The sequence below is a fragment of the Megalopta genalis genome, chromosome 13 (genome assembly GCF_051020955.1).
Source record: "Megalopta genalis isolate 19385.01 chromosome 13, iyMegGena1_principal, whole genome shotgun sequence".
NCBI lineage: Eukaryota > Metazoa > Arthropoda > Insecta > Hymenoptera > Halictidae > Megalopta > Megalopta genalis.
In genome coordinates, this window is record NC_135025.1 from 12,373,704 (window position 1) to 12,382,951 (window position 9,248).

Consider the following 9,248-nt stretch of genomic DNA (forward strand, 5'->3'; position numbering starts at 1 on the left):
TTAGAGAATGAAGTGAACGTTTTTGGCCATCGAAAGAAAATTGAGGCAAGATTGCAAGATTTTCAAGGATTTATAGAGGAGAGGGGTTGTCCGTCGGAAGGAAGTTAGGTGATCGTCGCGACCTTTTCGTGGATTTCGAGAACGAAGCGGATGTCCTATATCGAGAGAAAATTAGGGAACCGTCGGGACATTTCCGTGGATTTAGAGGGGTGGGGAGGGGAGATCTAATTTCCGGTATAGTTCGAGCTGGCAGCTTCAAATTAACGAATTATTCGCGAGGGCGCGTCGCAGGAGTTTGGAGAGGGCGGCCGTTGGGGTTAGACAGAGGGGGGTTTTAGGAAACGTAAACTGCAAACATTTACGAAGCGGATCTATGTATTTAGTTTCTCGCGCACCGATTGTCTTCGCTCTTCTTACTGTAAACATAAACACTGTAAATAACAACGTTCCCCCGATCTGTCTCTCTTTTCAGTTTAGTTTTAGTTGATACTACCTACACACACCCACAGGACACGAGCTCCCTGCCCGCGGATTTTTGGTGAGCGGCCGAGGATCAAGCTCTCGGCTGGTTCACGCGAGTACACGTTATTAACGCGCCGGCGAGGGATTAGAGACCAGGCTGATTTAGCGCGCGCTTTCATTCACACCCGTAATTTTTCGCTCGGTTCTCCTCTGTACGGGCACGAGACTCTTCGATTTTCCGAATGCTTCGCTTTTATTCGTGACACCGTTTCGCTCGGTTCTCGGTGGAAATGTTACGGGCTTATGTTTAACCTCGGCCGATCACGACGAGCAGCTGGTGTTTCTTTTTAACGTGTATTCATTCTCGTGCGAATTTTATTTTCGGAGAAATTGCTCCTCTGTCTCGAAATCGGACTCGACGAAATTGAAATTCTTCGGCTCTGTCGAAAATTCGTTAATTTCATGTTGAGAATCGGAATCAGTTCATTTGATTACAATTTTATTCGTAGCTGCGAGTGTTTGGAAATACCAAACTGGTGAATTTCACAGAATTTGATTTTGTTTTTTAGGATTTTATTTCGAGATTTTTGTTAGAATTTTATATTGAGAATCAGAGTCAATTCATTTGATTATAATTTTGTTCGTAGCTGTGAGCTTTTGGAAATATCAATCAATTGGTGAATTTTACAGAATTTGATTTTGTTTTTTAGGATTTTATTTTGAGATTTTTTTTAGAATTTTATATTGAGAATCAGAGTCACAAATTCATTTGCTTATAATTTTGTTCATAGCTGTGAGCTTTTGGAAATACCAATCAATTGGTGAATTTCACAGAATTTGATTTTGTTTCTTAGAATTTTATTTCGAGAATTTTGTTAGAATTTTGAATTGAGGAACAGAGTCAATTCATTTGATTATAATTTTATTCGTAGCTGTGAGTTTTTGGAAATACCAATCAACTGGTGAATTTCACAAAATTTGATTTTGTTTCTTAGAATTTTGTTAGAATTTTAAATTGAGGAACAGAGTCAATTCATTTGATTATAATTTTGTTCATAGCTGTGAGCTTTTGGAAATACCAATCAATTGGTGAATTTCTCAGAATTTAATTTTATTTCTTAGAATTTTATTTCGAGAATTTTGTTAAAATTTTATATTGAGAATTTTGTTCGTAGCTGTGAATTTTTGAAAATATCGATCAACTGGTGAATTTCACAGAATTGAATTTCGTCAGAAAGATCAGTATTTTGTTATATAAAAGCGTTTTTATGTTCTTCGTGATTGGACTGCGAATCTTTATGCGAAATTCATTGAAATCAATTGAATTAATTAACTGAAATCGTACGTCATGGGTTTCGAAAGTCAAGCTCCGTTGTTTTTAATATCTCGTCGTAAACTAGCTGTAACAGCAACGATTCTGCATTTCTTTCCGAGCAATACAAACTATTTTGTTTCGCACTGTCGCATAAGCAAAATATTACTCGCAATTAATTCCTGCGTTTGATTTCGAAACCTCAGAGTCGAATCTTGAAAACGAAGAAACGTGAAAAAGAAGTTAAAATATAAAAAAGAATTTGACCATGTTTTCCAGCGTAAAGATCCGCAGTCCATCGACCGTGTCATAGTATTCGCTATACTGCGGATTTTTATGCAAAATAAAGATTTTTTCGAGTAATTCTACGAAACGAGGATCGAACAACAATGTATTTCTTCGTTTAACAGTGTTCGTCAATTGAAAATTCTGTAACAATATATACTCGTGAATTCTTCTAACGTTTTCATGTTTCTGTATATTTGTCTTACGAATTTGTCCAATAAATGCATAAAATTCGCAGAGTCCAGTAATTAGAGCACGCTGTTCGTCGCGAGGCTCGTAATCTCCCAGGATCGTCGAGCGGAGAAACCGTTTCCGCGAACCGCAGACGTTTCATCGTCGTGAGCCGACGGCTAGCGAAGGTTGTTACAATTTTAGTGCGTTTACGCAAAGGATTGCGATCTGTGATATTCTTAAGCAGTACTTAAGCGAGCCGAGGGATCGTTACCGACGCGTGTTCTCGACGACGCCCGCGTCCAAAACAAACGGAACGAACACCGATCTCTTAGACCTGTATCGTCGTTCCGCGACGCGAGTCTATCGGCGAACGCAGCTCGGTTCCTCCCTCGTCGAATCGAAAGCATAAAGTCACGTTATTTAAACACCGTTGTAAATGTAAATGGCTGACAACTCATATGGCAAATAAATATGGTTTATATACAACCCTTCTGTCGAACGTTATGGACACCTTACCCATCCCGTTGTAATATTTATTTTGTATATCGTTGATCTTTCCTCTGAACAGTGGTACATTTAATTGCACAGATAAAGAACGAATAAGAATAAAGTCATACGTTATTATTAGATATTTTAAAGTCATACAGTCAGCCGAAAGCATAAAGTCGCGTTATTTAAACACCGTTGTAAATGTAAATGGCTGACAACTCATATGGCAAATAAATAAATATAAATTTATATACAATCCTTCTGTCGAACGTTATGGACACCTTACCCATCCCGTTGTAATATTTATTTTGTATATCGTTGATCTTTCTTCTGAACAGTGGTACATTTAATTGCACAGATAAAGAACGAATAAGAATAAAGTCATACGTTATTATTAGATATTTTAAAGTCATACAGTCAGCCGAAAGCATAAAGTCGCGTTATTTAAACACCGTTGTAAATGTAAATGGCTGACAACTCATATGGCAAATAAATATGGTTTATATACAACCCTTCTGTCGAACGTTATGGACACCTTACCCATCCCGTTGTAATATTTATTTTGTATATCGTTGATCTTTCTTCTGAACAGTGGTACATTTAATTGCACAGATAAAGAACGAATAAGAATAAAGTCATACATTTTTATTAGATATTTTAAAGTCATACAGTCAGCCGAAAGCATAAAGTCGCGTTATTTAAACGCCGTTGTAAATGTAAATGGCTGACAACTCATATGGCAAATAAATAAATATAAATTTATATACAATCCTTCTGTCGAACGTTATGGACACCTTACCCATCCCGTTGTAATATTTATTTTGTATATCGTTGATCTTTCTTCTGAACAGTGGTACATTTAATTGCACAGATAAAGAACGAATGAAAGTTGATGTAATATTATGTAACAGTTTTTAGCAGAAAATCGAATCAATTTCTGAGCTGGAACAAGTTTCGATTAATCGAACTGCAAAAGGTTGTTATAAATTTAAGACGCGACAGAAGATTGAAGAAAGATTAATTTAAATTGCAGAAAGGTGAAATTAATCGAAATCGAAGCTCAAGGGAGAAGAATTTTCAAAATTAAATTGAATCGCTAGAGGTTGTAATCAATTTAAATGGAAATTGGATAAATGAGAATTCAAATTGAAAGAAGCTGCGATCACAAATTCAATTGAGATGGAAGAAAAACTTTTTGCAATATCTAAGTAACATAAATATGAAATTAAATTGCAAACTGCTTGGATAAATTTAATTTGGAATTGAAAAATTAAGTATTAATTGAAATTAGTAGTAAAAAAGGATGGAAGCTGAGTACCTAACAAAAATGACGCATGAGTCAGGATACCATACGAAGGTTCTCGATCTCGTCGATCGCCAGAAATTGATAAAATTCCTTCTATTTATTTAACATTTTCTCTACATACATATCTTTTATCACTGATATTATCAAGCACAGTATCGACTATTTGCTAAAAATTATACCAAGAATCCAATGTAGTATGAAGTCGTTGAGGAACGAAATTCCGCTAATTTGGAACACATTCTGTCCCCGATTCGAGTTTCGCATCTCGATCAGCAAAACAACAGAGAATCTCGCCGTTTCTCTGCATCTAACCCCACGGCCAACGAAAACGCAAGCCAATTAGTCGCCAATTCATCTGCCCGTTAATGGTACCAGTTTCCTCGTTTCCCATCGCGTTTGAATCGGCTGACAATTCGAGGCTGCGGGCCTGCGTCCAAGAATGATTTCACGGACAGACGACCTAACATGTCACCGGCTGGTTGGCAGTTCCTGATCCTCTGGGTAAAAATCAGCGAACTATAATTATCCTCGAGAACAAACCTCATGATTCCGTTGATTAGCACTTTTTCGTTCATAATATATCGTTTTTTTCCTGCATAAGCTCTCTGTATTATTTATTATATTATTTATACTGTTTGTATTGTAACATTATTTGTATTGTTTATATTATTTACATTATTTACATTATTTATATTATTTATATGACTTATATTACTTATATTACTTACATTATTTACATTATTTATATTATTTATATTATTTATATTACGTATATTAATTACATTATTTACATTATTTATATTATTTATATTACTTATATTATTTACATTATTTACATTATTTATATTATTTATATTACTTATATTATTTACATTATTTACATTATTTACATTATTTATATTATTTATATTACTTATATTATTTACATTATTTATATTATTTATATTACTTATATTACTTATATTACTTATATTACTTACATTATTTACATTATTTACATTATTTATATCACTTATATTATTTATATTATTTATTCTAATATATATTATCCTTTATTTTCTTCCCAATTTTGTGCTTTATTTAATCATCTTGATCACTGATTTTATCGTCTATTGTATCTTTTTATTCTCTTACTTATTTTCCTTTCTGTTATGCAACCTCTGCGACGAATTGTCATATTATTGTAATACAGCGACCTTCTCACGTTGACCAAATAAATATTATTATTAATATTATTATTATTATTTCGAGTACTTTAATTAATTATTCTTCCATCGATCTATAGATGGCACTGATAGATTGCACAGAAATGACGTTAACATCGTCGCCCCACGCGTCAGAGTTTTCGTACGACCCGCTGCTTCATCCCTCGAGAAATCCTGCCTGCCGATCTCGATACACTGCTGACCGAAAGAACGCCGGTGATCATGCTTTCGATCGACCATCGATCGAGGTCAGAGCTGTGCTCGCGCCTTGCTCGATCTTCGCGCTGGACAAGTAAATCGTTTACATAATTAAAAAAAAGAAAAACAATGTCATTGACACGAAACAAGAAGTAAAAAGAAAGAGATCTAATTGGACTAGATTAAAGAAAAAGGTTTCGTTTACATCTGTGGTTTTATGGAAAAATGCCGCATGTCACAATTTCAAAAAATTTGAGTTTTTTCTATTGTTTAAATTTTAGTTAACGCATTAATCGAGCTGCAAAATATAGGATTGATCCATCTATTCGAATATGTATACAGCATTAAAACAGATTTGGTAGGCTCGAAAAAATAATGTGATTTGAAACACTAATGATACAAGACATTAGTGATCAGAATTTTAATTGACAATATATCGAAAGTGAAATCATGTGGTCTTCTTTGCAACCATAGATACGGCAGGAATAAAAAATGAACCAGCGCAAGTGCTTTTTGTGAAATATGATAATTTATTTCTATGTTGTCGTAGGAAATGGAAGAAACTAGTGGTATACGTTAATTTACACTTATTTTCACTTAATAAACATACAAGATTTTCATTGTACTTGATATAGTTTCCCAGCTATTATCGTATCACGAATTTCAGTCTTTCTAATTGCAAGTTTTCAAACTGAATTACATACTGCGAGGAACAAGATTGAACCGATCCAACCACTTTTATATGATAATTCGCATTCGGTTTTAATGTAATAAACATACCAGCTATAATTGTACAGCTGAGGAACTATACAATAAAGTACAATAAAACTCATGTACGTTTATTACGAAATTAGTATACATTTTTTTATTTATTTGCTCACTTATATTTATATGGGTGAGAAACCAATTTTTACAATAAAGAATAATATTATAATATTACTATATTAATATTATAACATAATAATATAATAATATATTATTATTATATTAATATTATAATAGTAATATATTATGTATATTATAATAATATAGTAATAATAACTTATGATAATATTAATACTGAGAGAGATAGTAATAGATATAGTAATATATTATTACTATATTAATATTATAATATAATAATAATATATTATTATTATATTAATATTATAATAATAATATATTATATATATTATAATAATATAGTAATTATAACTTACTATAATATTAATACTAATATTAATACTGAAATTAACATACAAAAGCACATGGATTGGTTCAATTTTGTTTCTCACCGTGTTTACTTCAATCTAAAAACTCTTGCAATCAGAGATACCGAATTTCGTGATTCTCTCTAGATCGTTCATTAAAGACGACAGTTTCTACAGTCGCGAGGAGCGCAGCCCAGAGGACGATCGATTGACGATCAAGAACTGCACGCAGAAGATCGTGATCAACATGAAACTGAACAACATCGGAACGGTGAGACAAACATTCCGCAGATTATTCTGATTCTCTCTCCTGAACGCCAAATTCCTCATTTCCTAAAAATTCCGATCGAATAGACCGACACGCGGGACAAATTCGTGGTGATCGATCACGCGGTGGATCCGGCGACCATGAAGAAATTCCCGCTTCGGAATCCTTACGTGATCAAGGTCCGACAGGAAGCCGTGTTGCAGCTCTACGGCTTGAAATTCCAAAGTGTGAGCGCAAGATTATTCTCCGATCGATCCAGTCTCTCTGCTGGTAACTTATCGCAGCGGGCGAGCCCGGCGCCCGCCGTGGGTCACGCGGACTCGCTATTTTATCGAGCCCTGACAAGAGCAGGCTTATCGGAGGGTCGTCGCTTTACCGATTGCCGATCGGCTACCAGCAGAGCGGCCTGGCGGAATCTCGCGGGCAAAATCATTGATCGAGAGACTTTGAACAAGGTTGTTAACGCAGAGGCGAGGGAGGATGTGATCAACAACGAGACCCCTAACTACAGGGGCTGCAGCGTCGATCCGGACAACCCTACCTGCGGCCAGACGCTGATCAGAGGGGAGCCTGTGCCCTTAAGTCAGGTACTCTATGAGATCCTGTTTCTTTTTAGGACTTTTTTCGATTTTTTTTTCATCGGTAGACTGCGGAGTTTAATGCTAAATGATAATTGTCTGCTTCAATTGCAAGGAATAGAAACCAACTAGCAAATTCATTATTTTCTTTAATCATTTTAATAAGCTAAAAATAATATAGTGACATTTTTTTTAATTGCTTTTGAATTTTTACGTTGTTTTACATTGCAACTACTCGATTTTGCCATAAATGAGTGACGCGTGCAGTCTATTCATTGTAGATTGTTTCATTTGATATGATTTTTTTGGGTGTTCGAGGCCATACTTCACTTACATTTTTTAGAATGTTCTGTATCATCTACCACTACTCTTTTAAACTGATATTATTTTTTAGAATGTTCTGCATCATCTTTTGTGACTGTTCAACTTCGTACAATTTTTCTGGGCTACTTTGCATCATTTCCGACTTTGCATCATTTACTGGGCTACTATTTTTGAACTTCATGTAATTTTTTAAAATCTCTTGAATCATCTGTCGTAGTTCTTGAACATCACAAAATTTTTTCGACTGTTCTGTATCGTCGTTTACGATTTTCTAACTGTACACAAATTTTTTTTATTAGTTCTCATCATCTTCTACTGATTTTTAAATTTTATATAACTTTTGAAAATGTTCTGAATTGTTTGACGTGATTCTTCTGCACAATATTTCGTGACTCTCGCACTTTACACAATTTTTTAGTATACTTATTACCGATTTTCGTATTCTATATAATTTTTCGAAGTGTCGCTTCACATAATTTTTTGAGGTATTTTGCAGCAACTTCCGCCAATTTTTTAGCTTCGTATAGACTTTTACCTTCATACAATTTTTCAAAATGATCTAAATCATACATTGCGATTCTTTAACCCCAAACAAGCTTCGAAAACTTTCTTCATCGCGTTTTGTAACTTTCATTCGTATTTCTATTATCCTCGATCCAACTATTCGAAACCAAAAAATTGTTCATATTAACACTTTATCGTCCGGTCGTGGTTGAGGCTGCCACTCAGTAAGGACTGGCTTAGTCGCGCGCGCATTTGCTCCCAGTACCGGCTAAATTTTCGCTATTCATTGTGTTGTGCTTATTCCTTTAAAAATAATAATAAATAATAATATAATTATTATAATTATAATTCATAAGGATATGGGGAGGTCAGCATACAGGAGGTCAGCTACTAACAAAACAGTAAAGAAGCGAAAACCGTCGATAGCTAAAAGTCGATTAATAGGCTATCGGTCGATAAGCATTGGCAATCGAAAAGCCGATAAATAGGCTAGCGGTCGATAAAGTGTTAACAAAACAATGAAAACAGTCTACTCGAAAAAAGAACCATCAAAATCCTTCGAACGTATTACCGCCGTCGATTTTCCTGCCTGACCGCCTTCGCAAACCGATTCCAGGGCTTCTGTTGTTCCTGCGACCCGAAAATAAAGCCCGTTCCGGGCCGGAACATCTCGGCGAGAACCTCGCCGGTGCCAGGCGAGCCAAGCATCGACGACGCAAACAAACCTCGCAACAGGTTACTGTCTGGGAGCGAGCGTGCGAGCTCAGACAAAGATCCGATGGCGCCGAGCCAGAGTAGCGGGACGAAGGTTCAATCGCGCAGCAAGTCAAACACGTCGGACGCAAATCTTCGAAGTGAATCAGTAGTCCCTTCCATCGATGCCGACGGCTTCTCTCGGCAAGCAGGATTCAAAGGAGCCGCGAGACCTACACATTCTACAGTAGTATTCAACC